Raw genomic sequence first — 12,426 nt, forward strand, 5'->3', positions numbered from 1 at the left:
ACAACATGGGAAGGGAAGCAAAAGACCAGAAAAAGCCATACACCTGACAAATGCTATTGAGAACTCTGCTATTAGAAGTGGAAAGGAAGAACGAAGACAAAAGAATCTAATTAATAAAAATATTGGAGAAAGAGAAAACAATCACAAACTAAAATGTTTATACTAATGCACAAAGCATGGGCAACAAACAAGGAGAATTGGAACTACTAACACAGGAAAAGAAATATGATGTCATTGGAATCACTGAGACTTGGTGGGACAATACACATGATTGGAATACAAGACTAGAAGGATACAACTTATTTGCAAGAAACAGACTTGATAAACGAGGAGGAGGTGTCGCATTGTATGTTAGAAATGCGTATATCTGCACAGAGATTGAAGCTTCAGAGACTTGGAGTTCTGTGGAAACTGTTTGGGTAAGAATACAAGGACAGAACAATGGAAAGGACACCATTGTAGGCATTTACTACAGGCCGCCTGTGCAAGCTGAAGATATGGATAAACTCTTTATGCATCAAATGGCCAAGTTCTCCAAAAAATATGACATAGTTGTCATGGGAGATTTCAACTATCCAGACATTTGTTGGGAATCTCTCTCAGGCAAAACTAACAGGTCAAAGAAATTCTTATCCTCTCTTGCTGACAATTTTATCTTCCAAAAGGTAGGGGAGAAAACAAGGGGAACTGCTACCTTGGATCTAATCCTTATAAACAGGGAGGAAATGGTTGAGGAGGTAAAAGTGGCTGGGACCCTAGGAGGTAGCGACCATGCTATTTTAGAATTTTGGATAACTAGAGGAGGAAGACCTCTGAAGACTCAGACTTCAAGGTTAGATTTCAGAAAGGCAGATTTTAAGGGATTCAGAAAGAGAATTGGAGGGATCGAATGGCTGGATATCCTTAAAGACAAAAATGTCCAGGAAGGATGGGAAATCTTGAAAAATGAAATTCTCACCTTCCGATGTCCCGCGCAGCGTCCCCTTGCCTCCGCATTGCATCCGGCAGGTCCCATTCCCAGTGATGCATTGCGGCAATGACCTTTAATGACGTCGCGGTCTCACGAGACCGCTACAGTGTCGCGAGACGCGACATCAGCAAAGGTCATCACAATGCATTACTGGGAACGGGAGCTGCCGCGTATATCGCTGGAGCCTGGGACACTGCGTGTGACATCAGAAGGTGAATATAACCCGATTTCTTTATTTTAATTCTATTTTTTACAGGGATATGGTACCCACAGCCCGGAGGACAGTCTCCTCTCCTCCGGACCATGGGTAGCACCCGCAAATGTTCTGCTTACTGCGGAAAGTAAGCAGAACAATGCATTCCTATCTGTGCGGAATCACCGCGATTCTGCAAATTAATGAGCATGCTGCGTATTTTTCCGCGATGCGATTCCGCCGCAGGAAAATCCACAGCATTTGCACAGCATTGCGGAATCCCATAGGATTGCATGGGAAGCTGTTTTTTTGCATTTTTGCGGCAAAAACGCAAAAAAGCCTGAACGTGTGAACGCAGCCTTAGTGCTGCTGAAGGTGGCTCTTTTACTCCCAGGGGGGTGACAGGTTCCCTTTAAGTGGTAAAAAAAAGTTCAGAGATAAGTAAAAGAAAAAAAAAAAAAAAAAAGGAAATTTCGATTGTGACATTCTCAAATTTTGGTCGATGGACCTTTAGGATCCCTTATTTTTTTTGCACTGAACTGACGTTTTCAATGATAACATTGATATTTTGATCAGCTGCTACTGCATTATGTTGCAGTGTTCGGGCGGACGAAAAAAAAGTAATTCTGGCATTTTAGTTTCATTTTTTTCATGACACTGTTTACTGATCAGATTAATTTATTTAGTTATTTTTTTTGTATATATCCTTTATTTAGAAAATTTCAATAACATAACAGGAAAGAAAAATTCCATTTTCCAGAAATAATAAAAGAAAGAATGAGATTAAAAAAAAAAAAACAATCGTAATAAACCACAACGATAACACTACAAGGCTGCGGATTTGCGAACCAAAAGGGTTGTAAGAAGAGTTTAAAAAATGGGGAGGGGTAAGGAGTCAGAAAATCCTGCTTAAAATATAGAGGTTAACTAAGCGATTTGGGAGATCAAGCTCAAATCAAGGCATGAACATTACAGAACAAGCTATATGTAAAGAAAAAAAATGAATAACAAAAGAAATTTGTAGAGGGACAGAAATTAAGGATTACTGGTTGTGCTTATTTGGTGATCCTCCAAGGCGTTCAACCATGCGTTTAGAGTCTTTAAGTTTTTAGATCCTGAAAGTCTAATTTATTTTATATTTTGATAGATTGGATTTTTACGAATGCAACAGTACCAAATGTGTATTTTTGTTAATTTATTTTAGCTTGAGGAAAAGAGCAATGATTTGAACTATTTTTTTTTAGTTTGATTTTTTTTTTTTAAATGTCACTTTTTACTGTAATCAATGCCTGAACCTGTGATCATCTGATCGTTTGTGCTGTACATAGCAGTGCTACAGTACTGCTGTACATAGCAAAAATGACCATCTCCGATGAACAACAGCTATAGGTTGACTTTCGCAGGAGAGCCGTGCTGACAAGCACGAAGGTCTTCAGCAGACCCCGCCTGTCATGCCAATATATCGCCGCCCTGATGTGCCCTCCTGCCAGTGTGTATCAAATACCGCTGTTAGAGATTTACTTTACTACAGTATATAGATAGATCTCAGTTCTGAAGACTGTGTGAGGGAGGACCAGGGTGGTAGTCATGGCTGCAAGTGTTTGGTTAGCGCACTCTGACCTCCAATCACATAAACACACTGTCCATCACTCTGTGTACCTATAGCTCTTTCACTGGCAAAGTAAGTGTCCTTTGCATGTTTCTGGAGAATTCCTCGATTCGGTTTAGCACAAAATGAGCCACAGTCCAATTCAACTTTCAAACAGGTAACTTTACTGTTTCTGGTACACAGCATATTCATATTCTTTCCAGCATCAACATCAGGTTTCACAATGTGCAACTTCTCCTCTGTCCCTGTCCTTCTCACTCTGTCACTAAGCAGCCACATGATGAGTGACCTGCCCGTACTGCTTAGTCTTCCCTAGCAACTGCAGTCCCATTAATACTGCACCGCAAGCACTGTAGCTGTTGCTCCTGATGAGGTCCTGGCCACGGATACTTTATGGCTGGGCCTTAGACTTTTTAATGTAGCGTGACACGGTGTTGACCAGGGCTAGTCAGCCCACCTGAGCTAATGGGCGCTCTGGCCCTATGTGAAACTATCAGGAAGTCATCCCTGCTTTATCCTCTGTGCCCCTGCTATATTTAACTATTTACCACACAGAATTCCTATTTACAGCTAGGTCACTATAATGCCCCCATCTAGTGGCCAGAAAGGAACACTGCACTCTCCCTATATGAATTCAGTTCCATGACAGTAAAAATACTTTACATAAATGCACAGTAATATACATTATTAATAAATCACAATTATATGAAACCGAGACATCACTTAAAGGGTTTGGAGAGAGATGCTACCCTCTGCAACCTCTTACAACTGTATAAGTGATTACAGAACAAATATATATATATATCTATAATAATAAATGCCCTAAGCAACTTCCGGTTGTAACAACTTCCGTCCAGTTGTAACCGGTGATGTCACCGCACACCTCTTTCCATGTTAACCCTCAACACACACACTCCACTCACCTTTCACCATCTCCACTCACGTCCACTCACTCTTTCACTCCACATACGACCCTTTCTCTCACTCTGTCATACTCACGCCATCATCGCCGCTGATCCACGATCCCCGACATCATATTCCGCCGGCGCCATCCTGGATCCAGACGTCCTCCACGCCGGCGACATGTTCTTGCGGCGACGCCATTTTGGATCGGCGAAATCCCGCGATAGTCAAGATGGCGTCGCCGCAAGAACATGTTGCCGGCAAGGACGATGTCGGGATCCAAAATGGCGCCGGCGAAAACTCGCGAGATTTCGCGGATGCAATTTTGGATCCTGACGTCGTCCACGCCGGCGACATGTTCTTGCGGCGACGCCATTTTGGATCGGCGAAATCCTGCGATAGTCAAGATGGCGTCGCCGCAAGAACATGTCGCCGGCGAGGACGACATCGGGATCCAAATTGGCGTCCGCGAAAACTCGCGAGATTTCATCGACGCCATTTTGGATCCCGACATCGTCCACGCCGGCGACATGTTCTTCCGGCGACGCCATCTTGACTATCGCGGGACTTCACGATACTCAAGATGGCGTCGCCGCAAGAACATGTCGCCGGCGTGGCGGAAGAAGATGTCGGGGATCGTGGAGCAGCGGCGATGACGGCGTGAGTATGAGAGACGGAGTGAGAGAAGGGGTCGTATGTGGAGTGAAAGAGTGAGTGGAGATGGTGAAAGGTGAGAGGAGTGTGTGTTGAGTGTGTGTGTTGAGGGTTAACATGGCAAGAGGTGTGATGCTATCGCATCCTCCCGATGCGATAGCATCGGGCCATAATCTAGTATATATATAATGGTCACGGTATTTGTACAGTGATTTTTATTCAGTAACAACATTGTTATGTCCACTATAATTAGGGTCCACTTTTGCAGCGTTTTTTTAAAGCAAATTTTCATCTGCATTTCACCGTGCCAGCAAAGTCTATGAGCCCTGCTCGTGCCCAAACAGTAATTTTCCCACACATATGGGGTATCTGCGTATTCAAGATAAATTGCACAACAAACTTTGGGGTCCATTTTCTACTATTACCTTGTGAAAATAAAAAAATTGGGACTAAAAGAACATTTTTGTGGAAAAAATGTGATTTTTTTTATTTTCACAACTCTATGCTATATACTTCTGTGAAGCACCTGAGGGATCAAGGTGCTCACCACACATCTAGATAAGTTTCCTGAGGGGTCTAGTTTCCAAAATGGGGTCACTTGTGGGAGGTTTCCACTGTTTAGGCACATCAGGGGCTCTGCAAACACAACATGGCGTCTGCTATTACTTACAGCAAATTTTGCTTTCAAAAAGTCAAATGGCGATCCTTCACTTCGAAGCCCTGCTGTACATCCAAACAGTAGTTTACCTCCACATATTTGGTATTGGCGTACTCAGGAGAAACTGCACAACAAATTGTATGTTCCAATCTCTCCTGTTACCCTTGTCCAAATGCAAAATTTGGGGTTAAAAAAACATTTTTGAGGAAAAAATTAAAAGTTGTTTTATTTTCACTGCTCAACATTATAAACTTCTGTGAAGCTTCTAGGGGTTCAAAGTTCTCACTACAAATGTACATTCATTCTTTGAGGGGTCTAGTTTCCCAAATTGGGTCACTTATGGGCGGTTTCCACTGTTTATGTACATCAGGGGCTCTCCAAATGTGACATGGTGGCAGCTAATTATTCCAGCAAATTTTACAATAAAAAGTCAAACTAATTCTGCACTTCCGAGTGATGAAACAGTGTTTTTCCCCCACATATGGGGTATCAGCATGCTTAGACAAAATTGCACATTAAATTTTGAGGTCCATTTACCCTTGTGAAAATAAAAAAATATGGATCTAAAGTAACATTTTTGCAAAATGTTTATTTTTTTTCCACAGTCCTAAATTTCCTGTGTGGCACCTGAAAGATTAACCCCTTTACCCCCAAGGGTGGTTTGCACATTAATGACCGGGCCAATTTTTACAATTCTGACCAATGTCCCTTTATGAGGTAATAACTCTGGAACGCTTCCATGGATCCTGGTGATTCTGACATTGCTTTCTCGTGACATATTGTACTTCATGTTAGTGGTAAAATTTCATTCATATAATGTGTTTATTTGTGAAAAAAAGGAAATTTGGCCAAAATTTTGAACATTTTGCAATTTTCTAAATTTGAATTTTATGCCCTTAAATCACAGAGATATGGCACACAAAAACCTTAATAAGTAACATTTCCCACTTGTTTACTTTACATCAGCACAATTTTGGAACCACAATTTTTTTTTCGTTAGGAAGTTATAAGGGTTAAAAGTTGACCAGCGATTTCTCATTTTTACAACACCATTTTTTTTTTTTTAGGGACCACATCACATTTGAAGTCACTTTGAGGGGTCTTTCAATATATCATAAACAAGAAAAAACGTGGACGGCACCGCTGTTACTGTATGAATACTTGTGTAGCGCGGTATGCAGAGAACCAACCATTGGGAATCCCGAGTGCCGGACCTGGAAATAGATAATCCTTGGAATCCACATAGAAAAAAGGTCGCACTCTTCGGGATGAGACAATTCACGGGTTTATTGACATATAAATTACATGTCAGGCCGGGAGAGTGACATATCAAGTGCAGAAAAGGCTGACAATGGCCTGACATGAAATTTATATGTCAATAAACCCGTGAATTGTCTCATCCCGAAGAGTATGACTTTCAGGGGTCTATATGATAGGAAATACCCAAAAGTGATAACATTTGAAAAACTGCACCCCTGACGGTACTCAAAACCACATTCAAGAAGTTCATTAACCCTTCAGGTGCTTCACAGGAATCTTTTGAATGTTTAAAAAAAATTTAACTTTTTTTCACAAAAAAATTACTTCAGGTTCAATTTTTTTTATTTTACCAAGGGTAACAGGAGAAATTGGACTGCAAAAGTTATTGTGCAATTTGTCCGGAGTACGCTGATACCACATATGTGGGAGAAAAATACTGTATGGGCACACTTCGGGGCTCGGAAGGGAAGTAGTGACGTTTTGGAATGCAGATTTTGATGGAATGGTCTGCGGGTGTCATGTCACGTTTGGAGCCTCTGATGTCCCTAAACTGTGGAAACCCGCACAAGTGACCCTATTTTGGAAACTAGACCCCCCCAAGGAACTTATCTAGATGTGTGATGAGCACTTTGAACCCCAAGTGCTTCACAGAAGTTTATAACTTAGAGACATAAAAATAAAAAAAATCATATTTTCTTCCACAAAAATCATATTTTTGCCCCCAATTTTTTATTTTCCCAAGGGTAACAGGAGAAATTGAACCCCAAAAGTTGCTATGCAATTTGTCCTGAGTAGGCTGATACCCCATATGTGGGGGTAAACCACTGTTTGTGCGCATGGCAGAGCTTGGAAGGGAAGGAGCACGGTTTGACTTTTTCAACGCAGAATTGGCTGGAATTGAGATCAGATGCCACATTGCATTTGGAGAGCCCCTGATGTGCCTAAGCAATGGAAACCCCCCAATTCTAACTCCAGTCCTAACCCCAACACACCCCTAACCCTAATTTCAGCCCTAACCCTAACCTGTTGTGAGTTCATTTTCCCCTTCACCGTCGATGTCTGATGAACTCCCTCTTCTGGTGAAGGAAGGTAGTGAGGCTGATTACCAAACACCTGATTTGGTAGATGATGACTGGGTAACAGGAACTGCTGACTGGATATAAGGCAGCTGACGCCCTTCTGAGTCGCTGGTGAGTTCTCTGCTGGATTCTTGGAGACCAGTCTGATTCCTGCTTCCCAAAGATAAGTTTTTTGCTCTGCTATTGAACTTATTAGTTTTGTTTTGTTTACCTTGTTTTTTGGAGTTCAGCCATCCCCGGTCGGGGGTGTGCCGAGTTCCATTTTTGTCTTTGATCAGTTGTCTCTTTGCTCTGTCTTCAGAATTTACCTGAGTGCTGATATAGTCTTTTTGAAGTCCTAGCGACTTCAGGGCCTGTTTTTCCTATCAGACGGTTGGGACATTTTTTGGTAGGGTTTTTTGCGGATTGCAGACAGCAGCTTTTCTATCCTGTCCTTTTTAGTTAGCTTTAGTTAGTTTTTTTTTGTGTATATTTTTTCCTCTATGTCTCTGAGGCCGCAGGGGGAATTTTTTTTCCGCCTATCTTGCTCATTCACATGCTGCTGAACCAAAAATTCCCACTCCTGATGTGTTTTTTGGGGGATCGGTCTAAATTTTTGAATTTTAAGAATAATTGTAAATTATTTTTTGCCTTGAAGCCTAACTCGTCGGGGAGCTCCGCGCAGCAGGTTAAAATTGTCATCTCTTTGCTGCGCGGCGATCCTCAGGATTGGGCGTTTTCTTTGAAACCTGATGATCCTATTCTTATTAATGTGAACGCATTTTTTCAAGCCTTGGGGTTGTTGTATGATGAACCTAATGCTATTGATCAGGCTGAAAAGGCCCTGTTGGCATTGAGCCAGGGTCAGGATTCTGCAGAGTTTTACTGTCAAAAATTCTGAAAGTGGGCGGTCCTTACTACCTGGAATAATGGTGCCTTGGCAGCTCTCTTTCGGAAGGGTTTGTCAGAAACCGTAAAAGATACTATGGTGGGATTTCCTGTTCCCTCTGGTCTTGACGATTCTATGTCATTAGCCATTCAGGTTGATCGGCATTTGCATGAACGCAAAACCGCACGAGAGGTGTTGCCACCTGTTGAACAAATGTCTGAACCTATGCAATGTGATATAGTTTTGTCTGGGGCGCAGCGTCAGGAGTTCAGAAGGCGTAAAAAGCTGTGTTTCTTCTGTGGTGATGCCTCGCATATCATTTCTGTCTGACCTAAACGAGAGAAACGTTTTGCACACACATTTGCTGTGGGTGGTGTTCAACCTAAGTTTCTTCTGGCAATTACTCTGATCTGCTCCCTGTCCACATTTTCCGCTAAGGCTTTTGTGGATTCGGGAGCAGCGGTGAACCTGATGGACTTGGATTTTGCTAAACGTTGTGGATTTCCTATGACACCTCTGCGGACGCCTATCCCTTTGAGGGGTATTGATGCTACTCCTTTGGCGAAGAATAAACCTCAGTTTTGGACCCAGGTGGTAATGCGGGTCGCCCCAGACCATCAAGAGAATTGCAAATTTTTGGTGTTGCATAATTTGCATGATACCATTGTTCTGGGGTTTCCCTGGTTGCAAATCCATAATCCAGTTTTGGATTGGAAATCTGTGTCTGTGGTGAGTTGGGGTTGTCGGTGTGCTCTTAGTGATGCTCCTGTTTTCTCCACCTCTCCCCAGTCGCATGATGTTCCTGACTATTTGGCTGATTTTTATGATGTATTTAGTGAGAATGAGTCTGTGTCTTTGCCTCCTCATAGGAGTTATGACTGTGCAACTGAGCTGAGCCCTGGGTGTAAATTTCCCAAGGGTCGACTTTTCAATTTATCTGTACCCGAGCACAAGGCTATGCGATCCTATATTAAGGAGTCATTGGAGAAGGGTCATATTAGACCATCCTCTTCACCCTTAGGTGCTGGGGTTTTTTTCGTGGCTAAGAAAGATGGGTTATTAAGGCCTTGTATTGACTATCGTTCCCTCAACAAAATTACTGTTAAATATCAGTATCCATTACCCCTGATTTCTGATCTATTCTCCAGAGCTAAAGGTGCTTGCTGGTTTACAAAGCTTGACCTCAGGGGGGCGTATAATGTTATTCGCATTAAGCATGGTGATGAATGGAAGACGGCGTTTAATACTCCGGAGGGACATTTTGAGTACCTGGTGATGCCTTTTGGGCTCACTAATGCCCCTTCTGTCTTCCAGTGCTTCATGAATGATATTTTCCGAGACTTGGTGGATACATTTTTTATCATCTATCTGGATGATATTTTGATCTTTTCCAAGGATTGGGACTCTCATGTGGAACATGTTCGGACTGTGTTCCGGATTTTGAGGGAGAATTCCCTGTATGTCAAGGGATCAAAATGCCTTTTTGGTGTACAGAGGATTTCATTTTTGGGATTTATTTTGTCTCCGTCAACTATTGAAATGGACCCGATCAAGGTACAGGCCATTTATGAATGGGTTCAGCCCACTTCTTTGAAGGCCCTCCAGAAGTTTTTGGGTTTTGCTAATTTTTATTGTAAATTTATAGCTAATTTTTCTGGTATTGCCAAACCATTGACTGATTTGACTAAGAAGGGTGCTGATGTGCTGAATTGGTCTCCAGAGGCTGTTTCTTCCTTTCAGGAGCTGAAGCGAAGGTTCACTTCTGCTCCGGTTTTGCAGCAACCTCATGTCTCACTCCCGTTTCAGGTAGAGGTGGACGCTTCTGAGATTGGTGCAGGAGCTGTTTTGTCCCAAAAGGATCCTGTAACATCTAAAATGAATCCCTGTGCTTTCTTTTCCCGAAAGTTCTCCCCATCCGAACGTAACTATGATGTGGGGAATCGGGAACTGTTAGCCATGAAATGGGCATTTGAGGAGTGGAGACATTGGTTGGAGGGAGCTAAACATCAAGTCGTGGTCCTTACTGACCACAAGAATTTGATTTACCTGGAGTCGGCCAAACGCTTGAATCCTAGACAGGCTAGGTGGGCCTTGTTTTTCACACGTTTTGATTTTGGGGTCTCTTTTCTTCCGGGCACTAAGAATGTCAAGGCAGACGCCCTCTCTAGGAGTTTCTTTGCTGATTCTCCTGTTGTGACCAAGCCTGCTACCATCTTAGGTGAGGGGGTAGTTCTTTCTGCCATCTCGCCCGATTTGAGACGTGCTCTGGAAGTTTCAGGAGGACAAACCTGAGCGTTGTCCCATTGGAAAATTGTATGTTCCTGACCAGTGGAGGAAGAGAGTGATGTCTGAAGTTCATTGCTCTGCATTGGCTGGTCATCCAGGTATTTTTGGTACTAGAGATTTGGTGAGTCGGTCTAATTGGTGGCCCGCCTTGTCTCGTGATGTCAGGAATTTCGTGCAGTCCTGTGGGACTTGCTCTCGGTCTAAGCCTTGTTCTCGCTCTAGTGGGTTGTTGATGCCTTTGCCGGTGCCCAGGAGGCCATGGACCCATATTTCAATGGATTTTATCTCTGATATGCCTGTCTCTCAGAGAATGACTGTTATTTGGGTGATTTGTGATAGATTCTCTAAGATGGTCCATCTTGTACCACTCCCTAAGTTGCCATCTTCCTCAGAGTTGGTGCCCTTGTTTTTGCAACAGGTGGTTCGCTTGCACGGGATTCCTGAGAACATTGTATCTGACAGAGGAGTTCAGTTTGTGTCTAGATTTTGGAGGACTTTCTGTTCCATGCTGGGAATTCAGTTGTCCTTCTCCTCTGCGTTTCACCCTCAGACCAATGGGCAGACGGAGAGAACAAACCAGACTTTGGAGTCGTATTTGAGATGTTTTATTTCTGCTGATCAGGATGATTGGGTTTCATTTTTGCCCTTGGTCGAATTTGCTTTAAATAATAGAGCTAGTTCTGCCACTTTGATGTCACCTTTTTTTTGTAACTTTGGGTTTCATCCTCGATTCTTTTCAGGGCAGGTGGAGCCTTCTGCCTGCCCAGGTGTTGACACTGTGGTGGAGAGAATGCACCAGATCTGGGACCAAGTGGTGGATAAGTTGTCTCTCTCCCAGGAAAAGGCCCAGCGGTTTTCCAACCGGCATAGGACCATTGGTCCCCAGTTTAAGGTGGGTGATATGGTTTGGTTGTCATCAAAGAATATCGCTATGAAGGTGGCTTCTCCAAAGTTTAAACCTAGATTTATTGAACCAAGATTTTGGAGATTCTTAATCCAGTCTCTTTTCGATTGGCTCTTCCTGTTACATTTAAAATCCATAACGTGTTTCATAAATCTCTTTTAAAGAGGTTTGTTGAGCCAGTAGTTCCTGTGGTGGCACCTCCTGACCCTGTATTGGTTGAAAGTAATGTGGAATATGAGCTTGAGAAGATACTGGATTCTCATCTGGCTAGACGGAGACTCCAGTATTTGGTTAAATGGAAGGGTTATGGCCAGGAGGATAATTCTTGGGTCCCTGCATCCGATATTCATGCCGAAAGATTGGTTCGTGACTTTCATCGGACCCATCCTGATCGCCCTGGTAGCGTGGATGAGGGTTCGGTGACCCCTCCTCAAAGGGGAGGTACTGTTGTGAGTTCATTTTCCCCTTCACCGTTGATGTCTGATGAACTCCCTCTTCTGGTGAAGGAAGGTAGTGAGGCTGATTACCAAACACCTGATCTGGTAGGTGATGACTGGGTGACAGGAACTGCTGACTGGATATAAGGCAGCCGACGCCCTTCTGAGTCGCTGGTGAGTTCTCTGCTGGATTCTTGGAGACCAGTCTGATTCCTGCTTCCCAAGGATAAGTTTTTTGCTCTGCTATTGAACTTATTAGTTTTGTTTTGTTTACCTTGTTTTTTGGAGTTCAGCCATCCCCGGTCGGGGGTGTGCTGAGTTCCATTTTTGTCTCTGATCAGTTTGTCTCTTTGCTCTGTCTTCAGAATTTACCTGAGTGCTGATATAGTCTTTTTGAAGTCCTACCAACTTCAGGGCATGTTTTTCCTATCAGACGGTTGGGACATTTTTTGGTAGGGTTTTTTGCGGATTGCAGACAGCAGCTTTTCTATCCTGTGCTTTTTAGTTAGCTTGGGCCCCATCGTTTGCTCAACCTATCTTTCTATCTGTGTTAGTGTTTTCATCTTGCTTCACCGTCATTATATGTTGGGGGCTGCCTATTGCTT

The sequence above is a fragment of the Dendrobates tinctorius genome, unplaced genomic scaffold, assembly GCF_039654945.1.
Source record: "Dendrobates tinctorius isolate UK_male_01 unplaced genomic scaffold, ASM3965494v1 ptg000008l, whole genome shotgun sequence".
Lineage (NCBI taxonomy): Eukaryota > Metazoa > Chordata > Amphibia > Anura > Dendrobatidae > Dendrobates > Dendrobates tinctorius.